At 48.5% G+C, this 17,178-nt stretch overlaps 1 protein-coding gene across 5 annotated transcripts in view; it reads left to right on the forward strand.

Moving 5' to 3' along the window:
- CHMP7 (charged multivesicular body protein 7) overlaps positions 1-17,178 on the forward strand; it is a 95,805-nt gene that overhangs the window by 60,925 nt on the left and 17,702 nt on the right. The window lies entirely within an intron of this gene.

Genomic DNA, 17,178 nt, shown 5'->3' on the forward strand with positions numbered 1-17,178 from the left:
TTGGGATATTTCACCTCCAGAATGGGTAATGGGGCAGATTGTGGGTCAGTGGTAATATTGTGTGTTGCCTTTAGGATTTCACTGACATGGCATTAATAGCTGTATCTAACAAAACTCTCAAGAACTGGACACCACTAACTCCAAGATTGATGTACCAATCTCCCTAGGTACTCATGGTTGTAGGGTAAGTTGGAAAAGTTTCTCGGCTTGAATCGTGCAAGAGAAGAATGTGGGATCCAATATGTAGTGTACCATAATGTAAATACAGCTAGGAAATATTACAATCTTAAACAAGGATACTGGTCTTGCAGTAATTAGTGTTACAATCCTAAAAAATACAACCTTTATTCTGAGCGCCCTTTTTTTTGTTTTGATTTCAGTAGATTTTTATTTAAAAAAATTTTTAACGGCATATGACATTTAAACATATAACATATTGCATACATATAACATATAACATGTACTCTGCATCGCTTGTTGTTACAGGGCAGCCCACATTGACTGTGTTAATTGTAGTACAGTTTGCCTATTTTGGCTGCCCCCCCCCAACCACTGTCCTCGTATGGGTCAGAGAAAGGAAAGAGAGGGACAGGGAGAGGGACCTTTGCAGAGAGAGAGAGAAGAGATATCGCATATAGGGAGAATTAGCCTAATCGCTATTGTCTAATGAGGGTTGCTAATCTGGTAGTTATACTAGGCCTTTTCAGGGCGGGCCATGAGGGTCTAGATACTTGTCTAGGGATGCCCACATTTTTCTGCAGGGCTGTCTCCACGGTGAGGCTTGTAGGGCCACTGTATCCGCTCCTCTGAGATACGTCACCCAGTTGAGCCATCCCTTAAACGTTGCCTTGGAGGTGCCTTGCCATTTGTTGAGTATCATTTCTACACCTGTTGTTAGTAGGAGATCCAGTAAGTCTCTGTCTTGTTGTGAGTCTGCATCTGTTCTAATGAAGGCAGTTACCAGAGTGGCAAACTTAGTTTTAAGAGTACAACCTAACATGTTGTTTAAAAAGGCGAAGATCTTCTCCCAGAATGTTTTGACTTTGGGACAGTAATATATGAGATGGGCCAGGTCCCCCTTTCCCTTATTACAATTCCAGCACTGGTCATTGGTGTTCAGTCCCAGGGTCGCCAGGCACGCCGGGGTCCAGTAGATTTTGTGTAGTGTCCAGAACTTTGTCTGAGCTAGTACCGGGGATATTTTACTTTGTGTGGGGGAGGACCATAGCATCTGGATCTCATTTTCGCTAAGTGTGTCTCCATGTTGGGACTCCCAGTATTTGCGTGTCTTTTCATTAAGTTTGGTTGAGCTGGGCCGTAGGAGTCTATAGAGGTGTGATACCAGGTGCCCTATTCTATTGAGGTTGGTCATATATTGGATGATTGACGGCTTGGTGTCCGAAAGCTTCGCTTTGGTCAGTGCTGTTTTGATTTTTAAGAAGTTATATAGTTCTATGTCTAAGTTGTGTTTGATTTTTAGCATACTGAAAGTGGTGGGATTCCCTCCCTCTTCGAGTTGGATAGGGTGGGAGATACCTGTTTTCCCCCACGAGTCCATAGAGAGCGGTCTGCCCCTATATTTTATCTTTGTGTTAGCCCACAAAGATTCCCATCTCGAGTTTTTTATGCTGTGTTCCATCTTCTGGTCTACCTTCAGTAGGGCGTTTCTCGTATTTTTTAGTATTGGATTTGCTGCTAGCATATGTTTATTGGGTGTTAGTAGTGCTAAGGTTTCGAGGTCTATTAGTATGGCTCTCTCTAGTCCCAGCCATACTGGTGTGTATTCCTGGTTTGGCAGGATCCAATAACTCCCTTGTTTTGCCAAGAAGGCCGTTTGGAAGGTTTTAAAATCCGCCAGGTTTAACCCCCCCAGTTTTTTCCCCAATCTTAGTTTTTTAAGGCTTATCCTTGCTTTTATGTCTCGCCAGATGAAATTATTCAGCATCTTATCTAATTTGCGATGGAAGTCGTCTGTGAGTATTAGAGGGAGCATATTTGCCAGGTAGTTGACCATTGGGGTGACCATCATCTTTACTGTCTCTATCCTCCCCCACCATGTTATGAATTTGGGTGACCAGCCCTCCAACAGCGTCTTTATCTTGTCCAGCATTAGTTTTTCATTTTGTTCCAGTGTGTTTTTGAGGTCATTCCCAAAGTATATACCCAGGTATTTTACAAAACGAGTCTGCCAGGCAAGGCCCGAATCACCCAGTATGTCTCTTGTGGTGTGTATATTGAGTGGTTTACTTTCTGATTTGTCTTTGTTTAGCTTGTAACCGGAGAGGGATGAGTACTTATCTATGGATTCCATGAGGGCAGTGATAGAGGATTTAGGGCTTTCTGTGACAATGAGAATGTCATCCGCGTATGCGGCTAGTTTGATTGTGAGTTCATTGATGGTGACCGCTTTCATCTCTTCATTGGCCTCGATGTCCCTAATCAGTGGTTCTAGGGCCAGTAGGAACAGTGAGGGGGACAGGGGGCAACCTTGCCTAGTCCCTCGCTGCAGGGTGAAGGGCTCTGAGACAGCCCCATTGACTACAATACGAGCACTGGGTTTTTCGTATAGTGCCATAACTTTCCGCATAAAAGAGTTCCCCAGGTTGAAAGTCCGCATGCACTGCTCCAGGAAGTGCCATGATACCCTATCAAACGCCTTCTCTGCGTCTAGTGTGATGGTCACCGCTGGTTTGTCGGACTTGGCGGCCCTATCTCGCATGTGGCATAAAAGTCTGGTGTTATCGTGTGACATGCGTGTCTTGAGGAAAACAACTTGTGTGTTACTTATCAGTTGTGGTAGTACTTTATTAAGCCTTGTTGCCAGAATTTTTGCGTATATCTTGCAATCAACGTTAATCAGAGAGATCGGCCTGTAGTTTTGGGGCATCTGATTGTTTTTGCCTTCCTTGGGGATAACTATTATATTGGCTTCGGACATGGTATGTGAGACCATCCCTACTCCCTCGTAGTGGTTAAATACTTTTTTCATAGTATGTAGTAAGTGAGTTAAGAAAGTCTTCTAAAAGGTGGCTGTGTATCCATCTGGCCCGGGTGCCTTGTTAACTTTAAGAGACTTAATTGCCATCTCAATTTCAGTTGAGCTTATCTCCTGTCCTAAAGTGTGTGCTTCTTCTGGTGTTATCTTTGGGAGGTTTAGTCTGTTTAGGCACTCGGTGCAACCATTTTCATCCAGCGTTTGATCTTTTTTATAGAGGTCTTGATAGAGTTCACTAAATGTTCGTAGTATTTCCTTATGTCTTGTGTGTGTGATATTTTGTGAGTCTGTGATCGATGAGATGGTATGCTGTCTTTGTCTATATTTTAGGTAAGAGGCCAGGAGCTTTCCTGCTTTATTGGCCTCGCATAGGTTTATTTCTTTAAATTTGTTTATCCACATACCATCTCTTTCGCTCAAAATTCTGTTGAATTCGTATTTCTTCTTTGTGAGTTCTGTAAGTGCACATGCGTTCTTAGAGTCTGAGATATGGATTGCCTCTAATCTTTGGATATCCCTTTCCAGTTGTCCCAACTGTGCCTTCGCGTTTCTGTTAATCTTGGCTTTAATGTCCCTAATTGTCCCCCTAATTGTGGCTTTTAGTGCGTTCCACATGGTTTTAGGATCTGTGTCTGCAGTGTCATTAAAACTAATGTATTCCTTAATGGCCGCCTCTATTTTGATTCTGTTGATCTGATCTGACAAGATATCACTATTGAATCTCCATCTTCGTGGGTGTTCCTCATTGTGACGCCCACACAGCAGTAGGCTAATGCAGGAGTGGTCAGAGACAGTTCTCGTGGCTATGTCTGTGTGTTCTATTAAGTGGGTGTGTGTTCCTGTGATCAGTATGTAATCTATTCTGCTGTATGAGTTGTGTGGGTTGGAAAAACATGTGTAATCTCTTGTGTCCGGGTGTTGTAGCCACCATGGGTCTTTAAGATTAAACCTGGTACCTACATTTTCTAGTACGGTGTGTGCACTTGGGGGTAGTGAGTGGCACTGTGATTGTCTGTCTAGAGTGTAATCTAACGCCATATTGAAGTCACCTGCCATCACTGTTAGGTCATTTTGTGGGAGTGTTTCCAACCTTTTAGAGATGCCCTCCCAAAAGTCGGAATCCTCAGTTTGGCCCGTAGATGTTGAGTACATGTATGTTTTCTTCCCCCCATTTCAAATGCGTCAACAGTGTTCTCCCTTCCTCATCGCTTTGTTGTTTTTCTATACTTATTTTGGAGTTCTTATTTATCAGCGTGATCACGCCCCGTTTCTTTCCTACTGCTGGAGAGCAGGCCATCTGTCCAACCCATCTCGCCCTAATCCGTTCTGCATCGTCAAGGGATAGTCTGGTCTCTTGTAGGAGAAAGATATCTGCTTTAGTTTTAGCTAGGTAATCTAGTATTTTTTTTCTTTTAACTGGGTGGTTAAGACCTTTAACATTTAGGGAGACTATCTTTAGGTTGGACGTTAGTGTTTTCGGACTGTCTATTGTCATTTTGTTATGCTGGGTGTTGGTTGTTTAGCCAAAGTCATTTTCCCTTTCTGTTCGGTATTGCTCCTCCCCTCTATGGGCCATTGGGTGTGTGCTAACTGTGTTGTCCCCCGTTGGTCCCTCGTCATTGCTCCCTCCCAAGACCTAAAGTCGTTTCCTCCCTTGAATGCAAAAGTGTAGGGGGAAAGGTTTAGAAAGGATAGAGTCCAGTGGGTAGAATCAAAGCATGTGTACCTGACATACATTACTAACATGACACAAAAGACACTAAAACCCCCCCTACCCCCTGGTTTCTACACATAGAATTCTGCACGTGCGACAGCAAAAATCTGGCTCCGCTTTCCCCTGGAACACTATGGTTCTGTACGTCAGTGCTTCTATATAGTTACTTTCCCCAGCCTCACTGCTTCTGCATATCTTGTCTAGCACACTATATACCCCTATTGTTCAATACGGGAGTGCACTCATGGTTAGTACATTCACACTTATACATTCCCGTTGAAATGTTCTTAAAAAGGATATCAGTGCTTATAGTGTTCTCTTATATAACTTCTTTGCCACATCAACTGTTTTGTTTGGTTAGCGCGCTCTGTTACATTTGCAAACCTGAAGCCTTCAACTCTTCGCGTTTCAGGTTTCTTTCCTGAGGTTGGTTCGGCCATTCGAGGTAGGTAATGTGAGGTTAAGGTTCTGTCTGAGGTAGATCGTGTGTATTAATATAGAGGTAGGTACAAGATTCAGGGACTGCCAGCATAGACAGTTTTGAGATTTTTACAATCCTTCATTCCACTCTTAGATCTGGTGAAGCTCTCCTCTTGCTCGTGCTTGTTTGAGAGGTTTCCATTTCTTGTTGTGTGGGACCTTGTAGGTATCTTGTCAGTTCTTTGGGATCTTCAAAGACGTGCGTTCTGCCTTTGTCTGTGATTCTGAACTTTGTAGGGCCTATGAATGAGAAGATGATGTTTTCCTTCCTTAAATTGTCTCGCTGGGCCAGAAATCCTTTTCTTCGGTCCACTGTGGGTTTGGAGTAGTCTTGGGTGAGGATTATTTTTTGGCCACTCCACTGTATATTCTGGGTTTTCCTGGCCACTGCGAAGATGGCTTCCGTGTGTTGTAGTCGGAGAGGCTTGCATATAATGGGGCGTGGGATCGCCTCTGTGCCCTGTGCGAGTGCCAGCGAATGGGGTTTGAGGTCTTTACTTCCTCTGTATTTTGCGTGTCATTGCCAAATGTGTAGCGCTTGCTGTAGCTCTATGTCTGGTCCGGCTGTGTCGACGCTTTTCTGCCAGGTCTCTATCTCTTTATTGTGCTTGCCTTTTTTTTTTTTCCTTTTGATCACATGTTCGCCCGCTAGCTCAGTACTGCCATTATTAGAGGAAAAAGAAACCTCGTTTGGTGTTGCCTTCCTTTATCACTGTATGGCGCTGGAGGTGCTTCCCTTATTCTGTACTCGCTGCTTTGATTACCGCTGTGCTTCTTCCCTAACTGTAATGGCTGCTCGCACTGATGGTTTTACTTTAGTTTTTGTGGGTTACGGCTATCTTCGGAGCCTGCGTTGTCGGTGACTTTTTGTTGGTCTTCCCCGCATTTGCAATTGAGCGCACTTTCCAAGGCTGATCACACGCACCTTCTCTGCTGCAATCTACCTAGTGATTCTTTTTCCCCCACCAGCTAGATCTTTTCCAATCCGAGTTGTTTATTAGGCAGTCAGACCTAAGATGGCGGCCCCTTTCTGCGGTTTCAGTTTCGTTCTGAAGTGAGCGGGTGTCCTCCCCACCAGAGTCTCCTACTATTATTACCGATGCCTCGGTGTTCACCATGGGAGGTCTCCAGCACTAACCTTACATAAGCTAGCTGCTGGTCCTCCGGTGTTCGTTGTTGGGCACAGTCAGCAACAGATCCAGCAGCGGTGGCGGGTCTCACTAGCGGGCACCATCTTGGTTTCTTCCTCTTCGCTCCGGGAGATCTTTTCCTCTGTGCTTTTCTCACTTCGCTGATGGGGTTGGGTGTGTGTGCCCGGGTCACTTTATTCCTTGGTATCTCCGACGTCTTTCGGTGTGTTCCTTCCCCTCCAACGATCAGCTCTTACATGTTCTTTTTGCTGCTCGCTCTCCAGGTTTGGCAGAGCGCTGGATTCAGGCGTCTACACCCATTGCCGTCCAAGCCACGCCCCTTCTGAGCGTCCTTAAAAGTCTGCTGATGGTAGAGAGAATGTTTAAAAAAAGACAGTGTCTTCTTAGACAGCAAAGCTGCAGTATGGAGCCAAGAAGGGAAAGGGATGGTGCAAGGGGGACAGAAGAATGATATTACGACATTACCAACTAGAGCCCAACTATGATCCCGCTCGCCAGTATTACATTTAACTTTGCTGTTTACTTGAAGGAAAGGTTCTTTGAGTAAGAACTGGTGGTGCAGGTGCATTAGATTGGGCCTTGCAATTGCTCGTGCTCCATTTTTACCCACTGATATGGGTAGAACGATGGGGTTCTCTTGCTCTCAAAGTAAAGAAGCGTTAAAAGTTTGCTCTAAAGTTCTTTTGGAGTGGACTCTGTATTGCTGAGTCCAGTGCAATTATCCAGGCCCCTGCAGCATAGTGGGAGCACCAACTCTTCATGGCCCCCAAACCTTCTGGGGGCTACCATTCAGCCCAATGCCAATGAATATCTGTGCAATATGGGAGACTCTGGGTACCTCCTCACATTTTGCAGGGGGCCTCATCAATTTTTGTTATGCCGCTGGCTGCGGGGTCCTGATTTTCTTGTGTCATAGTCTCCTACATGGAATGATGAAACTGTAAACCAGAGCTATTGCTGGCACTCATGGGCTGGTTGAAGTGCTCTTTGCTCACAGTTGCAGAGCTTCCTGGGCCTGGATCGAACCTTTCCTTCTTCCGGCTTGGATGAAGCTGTTGATGACAGGGAAGTTCCCAAGTACTCTCAATCACGATGTGCTGTGTAGCTTTCAGAGTAGAGCGTATTTTGCAAATTTAAAACAGAAATTTAAAATCCTGTTTTGGTCAATAAACTCCCTGAAATGAGTGTGTTCTTTTGAAGACTGTGAGGAGGACTAAAATAGTCTATCAATTTTTAGTTCCTGGTGAACTGTACTGTGGGGAATGTGGGCTCCTCTTCTATAATACACCATTCTTAGCTTAAGAAGTGAGTGTTTCTCATGTAAATATGATTCCCCTGCCCTCTTCTGTCTATCTACATATCACAAAATCTATCTTGCGAAAGTGCTCTTAGCTCCTGCATGTGGTCAGGATTGTTCAGCGTTTAACTTCAAATGAGGGAGGATTAGAATTACAAGTTTTATTTCCTTTTAGGGCTTACAAGTTCATATGTTCACTCCATGTTCTGCTGTACAGCACACTCCTGGCATCTACTGTTGAATTTATTGTTGACTTACTTTAAAAAAGTGCTTTCAGTTTCAAAGTGACTAGCGGTTTCTCACATGAAATCCATGGTGCACCAAGATACAGATTCCCCATCCCAAATTTAATTTTTTTTGCCTTTGGGTTCGACATGTTTTGTGTGTTTTGTTAAAAGTTGCACCTTTAGACATATTTAGCAGCAGACAGGAAGCCGAAGGTAGATGCTTTGGCATCGAGCACAGCCACCAACAGCAATTAAGAAGCATTTGTGTTGAGGTGCTTGGGACCACCATGTATGAGAATGACTAGTTTTGAGGGAGGTCATGCAAAACACTATAATTAAGTTTTGTCCAGCTTGCAATATACAAGTTTCCGTGTTCTGATCTACCATGTCTTCTGAGAGACCACGACGAAATACACTTTTTGACACTCAAACCTTTTCATTGCAGTAACTATTGTTCGGCACCACAGTGCTAGAAGATGGACTCTAACAGCCATAAAGCAATGCCAAAACTACCCATTCACTAACAGACATGGCTGCAGTAAAATTTCAAAGTGTTCAAGTCTAACCGTTTTGGGGGGCCCAATCCCATAGCTCGCTGGCCCAACAGGAACGGAGCACTGTAACTATCTCTCCACAGACTAACTTTGGAGACAATGGTTCTCCAGGGCCTCCAGTGAAGACTGCACTAGGACTAATATAAGATCTTGGACTTCAGACCTTGACACAGAGGATCAATTAGCAACACCTTCAAACTTTTTTTTTTTTTAAGAAGAAACCTTTATTACACATTAAAGAGATACAAACAAGGGCCTACAACCACAAGGGCCGGCCGCTAGAAAGCTCGGGAGCCAGCAAGGCAACTCCATACATTCAAATAAGTCAGAAGCAAGAGCTCCCGAAAGTTCGAAAGCACATATAACAGGCCGCGGCCATAGTCCAAGGGCAATCGAAAGGAACGGTTTCATATTTTCTAAAAAAAAAAAAGGAAAGAAAAGCCCACAATAACACACAAACAAGGCAATGAGAGTCCGAAATAGCATCGTGCGCTCCCCAGGACCGGGGAAGATCCACATTATCTAGAATAACTCTTGACAGGAGGTGGTAGCGGGGGGCGGCGGAAAAGGGGACAAAGCATGCACAATTACGTAGAATGTGCGGCTAGGGGGACAAAGCGACGTCGACCTCTCGCGGCAGAGGCGGAGCGCAGATATTCCCACGATAGGAATTCCATGGACCCCACACCTTAGTCCACCTCCCAGGCTTGCCTCTCGCCACATACACCGTCTTCTCCCTGAACATACACCAATCCATATTCTCCTTCCATACCGAAATCGTAGGCGGCCTCGGGGAACCCCACAACTGTGCGATATTGCGCTTAGCCACCATGTACCCCAGAGTCACCCACTGTGTCTGCGCCGCGTTATAGTCATTTGGTTCCCAGACATTCAGCAAACACCTCCTGGCCTCTGGTAACAAAGCGACATGCGTGACTTCCTCCATTACAGTATGTACCCCATTCCAAAATCGTACAACCTCCGAACATTCCCATAGGATATGAAGAAAGGTACCCAAAAAGCCACAGCCACGCTTACACAGTCCATCCCTCGAATAACCCATACGTATCAAACCAGGACCTGTGACATACACTCTATGGAGTATCTTCAGCTGCACAAATCTAAGGCGGGCCGGGATCGCCACCTCTTTCGGGGAGGCCACCGCCGATACCCAATCCTCATCGTCCAGTTCCAATCCGTCGGCCGTCCACGCCTCCCGCAGATGGGTCAGCAAGTCCGTACGATCCTTAATAAGTCTTTTATAAATCAGGGAAATAGTGCTGTCGGGCACATAGCCGTCTAACACCCTATCTTCCAACGGGGAATATTCTGGGATAGCAGCGACATCCGGAAAAACCGAACACAGCGCATGGTGGACCTGTGCATATCGAAAGAACTCCCTATCATTTAATTTGTATTCAGTTTTGAGCATTTCAAACGTTTTAAAGGACCCTTTCGCCCAGAGGTCACCCACCTTACTTATACCAATCATGTCCCATTTCTCAAAGCCTTTCGTTTTCCACAGACAACCCAAACGCTGGGAGGCATACAACGGCGTCGCTCGAGTCAAGCGATCCCTCTTCCCCATCGCAGCATTCGCCGCATGCCACACGCGTACCGCAACTTGCGTTGGTCCTGTCAACCGTGCATCCGGAGTCGCCGAATACAGAGCCCTGTTGTAATCCCCGCCCGGAAGTAATAACTTATCCATCTCGAAGGCCGGATTCAAAGCAGGACCGTATATACCGTGGTTCACCGCCGCCAATTGAGACGCCCAATAGTATCTTTTAATATTGGGGAGGGCAACACCCCCATCGTACCAAGGGAGTGTCAACTTGGCGAGAGCGATCCTCGGTCGCCCGTCCCAAAACAGTTGGCGCTGAAGACCCTCCACCTCACGGAAGTAACGGGCCGGCACGACATCCAGCGTATTTTGTAAAGCGTACAAAAAACGAGGCAGCGACATCATTTTAAACAATGCCGCCCGTCCGAGCGGCGAGAGCGGAAGCCGTCGCCACCTCGCGACGTCGGCCTTCAATCGCTGGAGTGGAGGGAGAAGGTTCCGCTCGTAGCGGACCGCAGGGTCCAGTGATATGAAGATCCCCAAATATTTGAACCCCAATGTAGCAATCTGAATAGGGCACCCCCGCGGCAAGAGGGGGGCCCCGCCCGAGAGGACGTAAACACATGACTTGGCCCAGTTGATAACCAGGCCAGAATTACGACCGAAGGAATTCAATACGTCCACCAATACAATTAGCGACTGTCGAGGAGAGGTGAGATACAGAAGGATGTCATCAGCATAAAGGGAGACACGGTCCTCAAATTCCGGCGTCCATCTAATGCCCCGCAGCGACGGCTCCCAACGCAACCAGGCAGCGAGAGGCTCTAAAGAAAGTGCGAAGAGGAGGGGCGACAACGGACAGCCCTGCCGCGTACCTCTTCCGAGCGCAAAGGGAGCCGACGCTCTACCATTCACCACAACCTGCGCCAATGGGTCAGCGTATAGCAATTTGACCCACCCAATAAATTCAGGGCCAAACCCGAATTTCGCTAACGCAGCCCAAATATACGGCCACTCTAAAGTGTCGAACGCCATGGTAGCGTCCAAAGACGCCAAGATGGCCGGCTCACGCATAAACTCCGCTCTAGCAAGCACGCCATGCAACCGCCTCAGGTTCAGGGCGGTATTACGATGAGGTATAAAACCGGACTGGTCCTGATGAATCAAGTCGCCCACGACCCGAACCAGACGATTGGCCAATACCTTAGCCAGAATTTTGGGTTTGGGTTCCGCGTTCAACAACGAGATAGGCCTGTAGGAGGCACAGCAGTCTCGCGGCTTCCCCTCTTTATGTATCACAACTATGGTGGCGAGACGTTGGTCAAGGGGGAGGGAGCCCGCCGCCCGTGCAGCGAGGAACATGTCACGGAGATATGGTGCTATCTTATCTGGACGCAACTTATATAGTTCAATGGGGAGACCATTGGGACCCATGGCCTTACCAGAAGCGATCGAGCGAATGGCCAGAGCAACCTCATCCGGCGACAACTTCGCCTCCATCAATATGCTATCGGCCTCCGAGAGGGACGGCAATGCAATATCTCTAAGTAACAGATGAGAGTCCTCCTCCGAGCACCCAGAGACCGGAGAGTATACCCCACGGAAGTAATCCGCGAAGCAGTCAACAATTTCCACCGGGTCAGTCACACACACGCCACCCACTCTCTCAACAACCGGCACCACTCTACTCGCTCTCTCCTTCCTGTCCAACCAAGCAATCAACTTTCCGGCCTTATCTCCCACATCATACAGTCGTCCTTGTTGCTCTCTACTCATCCTTTTAGCAGCATCCGTGACCAGCGCTCTATAATCTGACTGTTTAAGGTTGAGAACGTGCAATTTCTCATCCGTGACACCCGGCTCCAAATCCCCCTCCATCTCAGCTATGTCAGTTTCCAGGCGGACCACTTCTTCCCTCCCGCACCTCCTAGCATGGGAAATAAGAGACAAGGCATGCCCCCGGATCACCGTTTTATAACCTTCCCATAGGGAGATAGCAGACGACACTGACCCCACATTATCTTTGAAGTAGTGATCAATGGACTTAACCAGTTCAGCGCGAACATTAGGGTTACGTAAATACCAGGGGTTAATTGGCGCTACTCTTCCCTCCGCCCCAGGAACAACCTCCATCTGCAACAATAGAGGGGAATGGTCAGAAATACCTCGGGCCAAATGACGCACCTCCCCGATCATTCCAGCCTGGAACGCTGGCATAAGTATATAATCAAGTCTCGAGAGACTCCCGTGGGCCCCCGAGTGGAAGGTGTATTGTGCCTGTCCCGGGTGCATCAGTCTCCAGCAATCTATAAGTCCTAAAGTATCTAGAAAGCCAGCCAGCCAGGCTTGGGCTCTAGGGAGATCCCTGGGGGGGTGACGGTCCTCCATACCGGATACAACAGCGTTAAAATCACCCCCTAACACCAGAACCCCCCCAGGGAGTCCCAGGACCAAACGCCCCAAATCCGCAAATGTAGCCGCCTGCAATCCTGGCGGCACATAAACCGCAACGAGCGAAACAGTTCTACCCTCCCATCTCCCCACCAATGCTGCATATCGCCCTCTATCATCGTGGAGCACCTCGTCCACCTCCAACGGGAGAGAGGCCCTGACCAAGATACCCACTCCCCTAGAGCCAGAAGTGAAACCAGAGTGAACAGCTAGGCGATAGCCCCGCCTATTCAGGGCATGGAAGGAGTTCCCAATCAGATGTGTCTCCTGCAGGAAAACAATGTCGGGCGAGATCCGTTTCAAAAACTGCAACACCACTCCGCGCTTGATCCTATCCCCCAGTCCGTTCACATTCCACGAAAGTATTCTCAATCCCTTACCCCCCACCCGCTCCCGTGCATAACCTCACATTGCCTTGTGAAACAAACAAACATTCCCCAACTCCCCCCCTCCCCACCAACCTTCCCGTTACAACTCCCCCCACCCTGCACCCCTGCGTGAGCCCATGTAGCCCCCCCAACTTGCAGTGTGCCTGTCGCCCTAACATTAACTATTGCTACAAAAAGAAAACCCCTGAGGAGGAAAGAGCCTCACTGAGCACCCCACAACCCCCGGGCATTGAAGGATAAGGCGCTGAATAGAAACACCAAACCAAAATATGGAAGTGCCATCACAATAGTCAGTCACCGGGAACCAAAAGTCTACTCCTGTCCAGCCGCGCCCGCTCCGTTCCCCTCGATCTGTCCCTCTCGACGTCGTTGCTGAGGCAGGGTATCAAGCCAATCTCCAACCTCCTCCGGCCGATCAAAGAAGTGCGTCCGATCCTCAAACTCAACCCGCAACCTGGCCGGAAAGAGCATCGCATATTTCAGGTCCATGTCTCTCAGTCGCCGTTTGACACCCATGAACTCCTGTCGCTGCTTTTGGACCAATTGTGTGAAGTCCGGGTAGAAACTTATATGAGTGTTCTCGAACTTCGTCGGCCCACTCACCCTCGAGGCCTGCAGTATAGCGTCCCTGTCCCTGAAATGAAAAATTCTGGCGATGATGGGCCGTGGGGGAGCGCCCGGTTTGGGTTTACCACCCGGAACTCTATGGGCCCGCTCATCCGCAAAGAATTTACTCAAGCCTTTGGGTGCGAGATGGTTGATCACAAGGTCTTCCACAAAGAGGTCAGCAGCAGGAACCTCCGATTTCTCCGGCACCCCGATTATGCGCACATTATTCCGCCGAGCCCTACTTTCAAAATCCTCCAATCGACGGGTAGACAAAGCAGTGGACGTCCGCAGATTACGGACCTCGGCTTGCAGGTCAGACACGTCCGTTACTAGACTCGACGTCGTCAGACCCAAGGATTTGACCTTTTCATTCGTTTGTGAAAGGTACGCTCTGACTAGTTTAACGTCGATCAAAACTGTGTCCAATTTATGGGCCAATGTATCGAATCGCTGGCCGACCGCCGCTTTCATCTCTTCGATGGCACCCATGACGTCCTGCAGTGTTAACTCCGTTGACGATCCCGAGCCATCCTTGGATCTTTCCGGCGACTTATGCGGGCCACCAGGGGAACCTCTCGACTGGGTATAGCGGTCCATGTTGTTAGCTTGGGTATGAGCTCCCCGCCTAGTCGTCCTGGATTTTTGCTTATCTCCGTCCAATCTAGCCGCCATTGTCTGATGAGCGTCAAGGGTGTCGGCCACCAACACGATGAGCGAGCACCGGAGAACCAATCCAGGACGCCTCGGAGACCCCAAAGGGTAGTCCCAGCTAGTGGCCAAGAGCAGGCAGGTTACCCAATCGTCCCACTATAAATGTGTGATGACAATCCAAGGCCCCTCAGGTTCAGCGAGGAGACCCGAAAGTGAAAGTAGGGGGTGCGCACCGGCCCAAGTCCTGCATGCCGTTGTTGTTCACTTTCTGCCCGGGCACCATGCCAACTCGAGTCCGGGGCAAGGTCTGGAGTAGGCCGCCAACTTGGAGTCGATACTATCCCGGCTCCCGATGTCCGATTTGAATTTGGACAGCAGGTATCACCTCCACGTAGGTTCGCCCGTGGAAGCCCGTCGATAAAATCAGGATAAATTCAGGATAGACGTGGGAGGTTGTGGAGGCCCTCGGGAGCCCTGTGCCTACGCGGCCATCTTGGTTGCGCGCTAGGCTCCTCCCATCGATTGTGCAACAACACCTTCAAACTTGATAGGCGACCTCAAATCCACCTACATGATCCCAACATCACCAACACCTCCAACCTCCTTGACAGCATGAAAAACCTCAAAAAATCCCAACTTGTCGGTGACACCACTCATTCCACAGGACATGCGCTTGACCCGATCTTCACCTCCAGCAACTCACCTGGATCGACCATTCAGTCGTTCACTTCAACATCTCCAGCCCCCGCACCCCACCAAATCCCAGCGCTGCCCTCCACAGCTGGAGCAAAATGACAGAGACCTAATGGACAAAAGCCCTCCACAGCTCAAATCCAGCAGCCGCCAACCTGGACCAGGGAATCAAGAACTGGATCACCAACTGAGCAGACACCATTGCCTCCATCAAGAACAACAGACATAGAAGATCATCCAAACAGGCCAGCAGGCACACCCAAGAACTCAGAATAGCAAAGCATGTCAGCACACAATGGTAAAGGAGATGGTGCACCAGCAATGACACCACTGACCGGGCGGCCTTCAAGAACTACCTCTACCACCTGTGGCTGAAAGAAACAAAGCAGAATGCTTTAGCTGTGTGCATCAAAGCCAGCTCCAACTACAGCAAAGAACTCTTCAGCATTATCAAGCAGTTCTCCAGTCCCACAGCAACAGAAAACAACATCACCCCATCACAAGAGCTCTCTGACAATCTTGCCACCTTCTTCCACGACAAGATCTTCATCATCTACAGAAACTTCAACACATAAACCCTCACCCATAGACCTCCCCTACCTCCGCGCCATTACCACCACCAACACAGACCACCGACTGACCACTTGGAACCAACTCAGCACCCAGAACACCACCACAACCATGAACTCCATATACTCAGGAGCGCCCACAGACCCATGCCCTCGCCACCTCTTCTATCGCGGAGGACAAAGAATCGTCCAGGAACTCACCACCCAGGGTCAATACCTCAATAATTACAGCCACCTTCCCGGACGACTGGAAAAATAATAAAATCAAGCCCCTACTGAAGAAGCAATTTACTGACCCCAGTGAACTCCAGAACTACCGGCCCATCTCGCTGCTCCCGTTCCCTGCCTCGGTCCTGGAAAAGAACGGGTAATTCACAAAACACCTTGAATAAAACCACTTACCCAATGCCTCCCAGTCAGGTTTCCAAAGCAACCACAGTACAGAGACCACTCTAATAGCAGCCACAGACATAATCCGAGCCCCCTCGTCCGTGGAGAAAAAGTAGCCCTGATCCTCCTCCGGCCTCTCGGCAGCATTTACCACTGTATTCCACTGCATGCTGATCAAAGGACTACACCATATCAGCATTTAAGGGTATGCTCTCAGATGGATTGTCTCCTTCCTCATGGGAAGAATACAGAGGGCCTGTCTACCATCCTACACTTCCGAACCCAAGGACATCATCTGCGGCATCCCCCAGAGCTCATCCCTCAGCCCCAGCCTCTTCAACACCTACATAACCCCAATTGCCAACATTGTCAGAGCACACGGCTCAACATCCTATCCTACGCGGACGACACCTAACTCATCCTCTCCGAGAACCCAACCACAGATGGATGGCAAGTGTTGCTGACTGAATGAAGAACAACACTGAAAAAACGGAGGTGCAGATCTTAGGTAAAGACACCAACGGCTGGCGGCCATTGAACCTTGGACTTTCACTTACCACTACCGGCCATGCCAGAAACCTCAGCATCATCCTTGACAGCAGGCTCGCCATGGAATCATAGGTCAACACTGTATCCTACACCTTCTTCCACACACTGTGCATGCTATAGAATATCTTCAAATGGCTCCCTCTGCAGACAAGGCGAACCATGACACAGGGCCTCATCACCAGCTGACTAGACTACAGCAACGGGCTCTACTCGGGAATCACCGTACACCTCCTACAGAGACATCAGACCATACAAAACGCTGCGGCCAGAATCCTCCTCAACCTCCCAAGATGAACCCACATCACACTGCACCTGGGACAACTCTACTGGTTCCCTATACAGAAGAGATGCCAATTCAAGCTGCTAACCCACGCACACAAAGCCCTTCACAACCAAAGACCCACCTACATCAGCCAACGCCTTAACTTCCACCAACCACCTAAAAGACTGATCTCCGCCTGCCTCTCACACGCCCTGCATACACAGAAACGGAGGACGCTCTTTCTCCCACCTCGCAGCAAAGACCTGGAACGGCCTTCCCCTTTATCTTCAGACCACCCCCTTTCTCCCGGAATTCCGAAAGCCACTCAATACTTGACTGTTCGAATAAGCCATCTGGACCTGCTAGCGCCTGGATACCCCATCGGGTGATATGCCTAGCTATGCAATCCATTGATTGATTGACTCTGTTGGCATGCATGCTTAGGACCATTACTCTAGGTATTGGCTTCAAAATGAGTTTTGATTCCACACCAAGAAATGGCATAGAGAAGATCACCAGACCTTGATGGAGGATCCACCTTGTAAGAAATCTTGACCTTCTCAATTGACACAGAGTAATAGTGCCGACACAGATTGGCACTAAAGAACAACCCTTGACACTGGGACATCTCGG

The sequence above is a fragment of the Triturus cristatus genome, chromosome 11, assembly GCF_964204655.1.
Source record: "Triturus cristatus chromosome 11, aTriCri1.1, whole genome shotgun sequence".
In the NCBI taxonomy this organism is placed as follows: domain Eukaryota; kingdom Metazoa; phylum Chordata; class Amphibia; order Caudata; family Salamandridae; genus Triturus; species Triturus cristatus.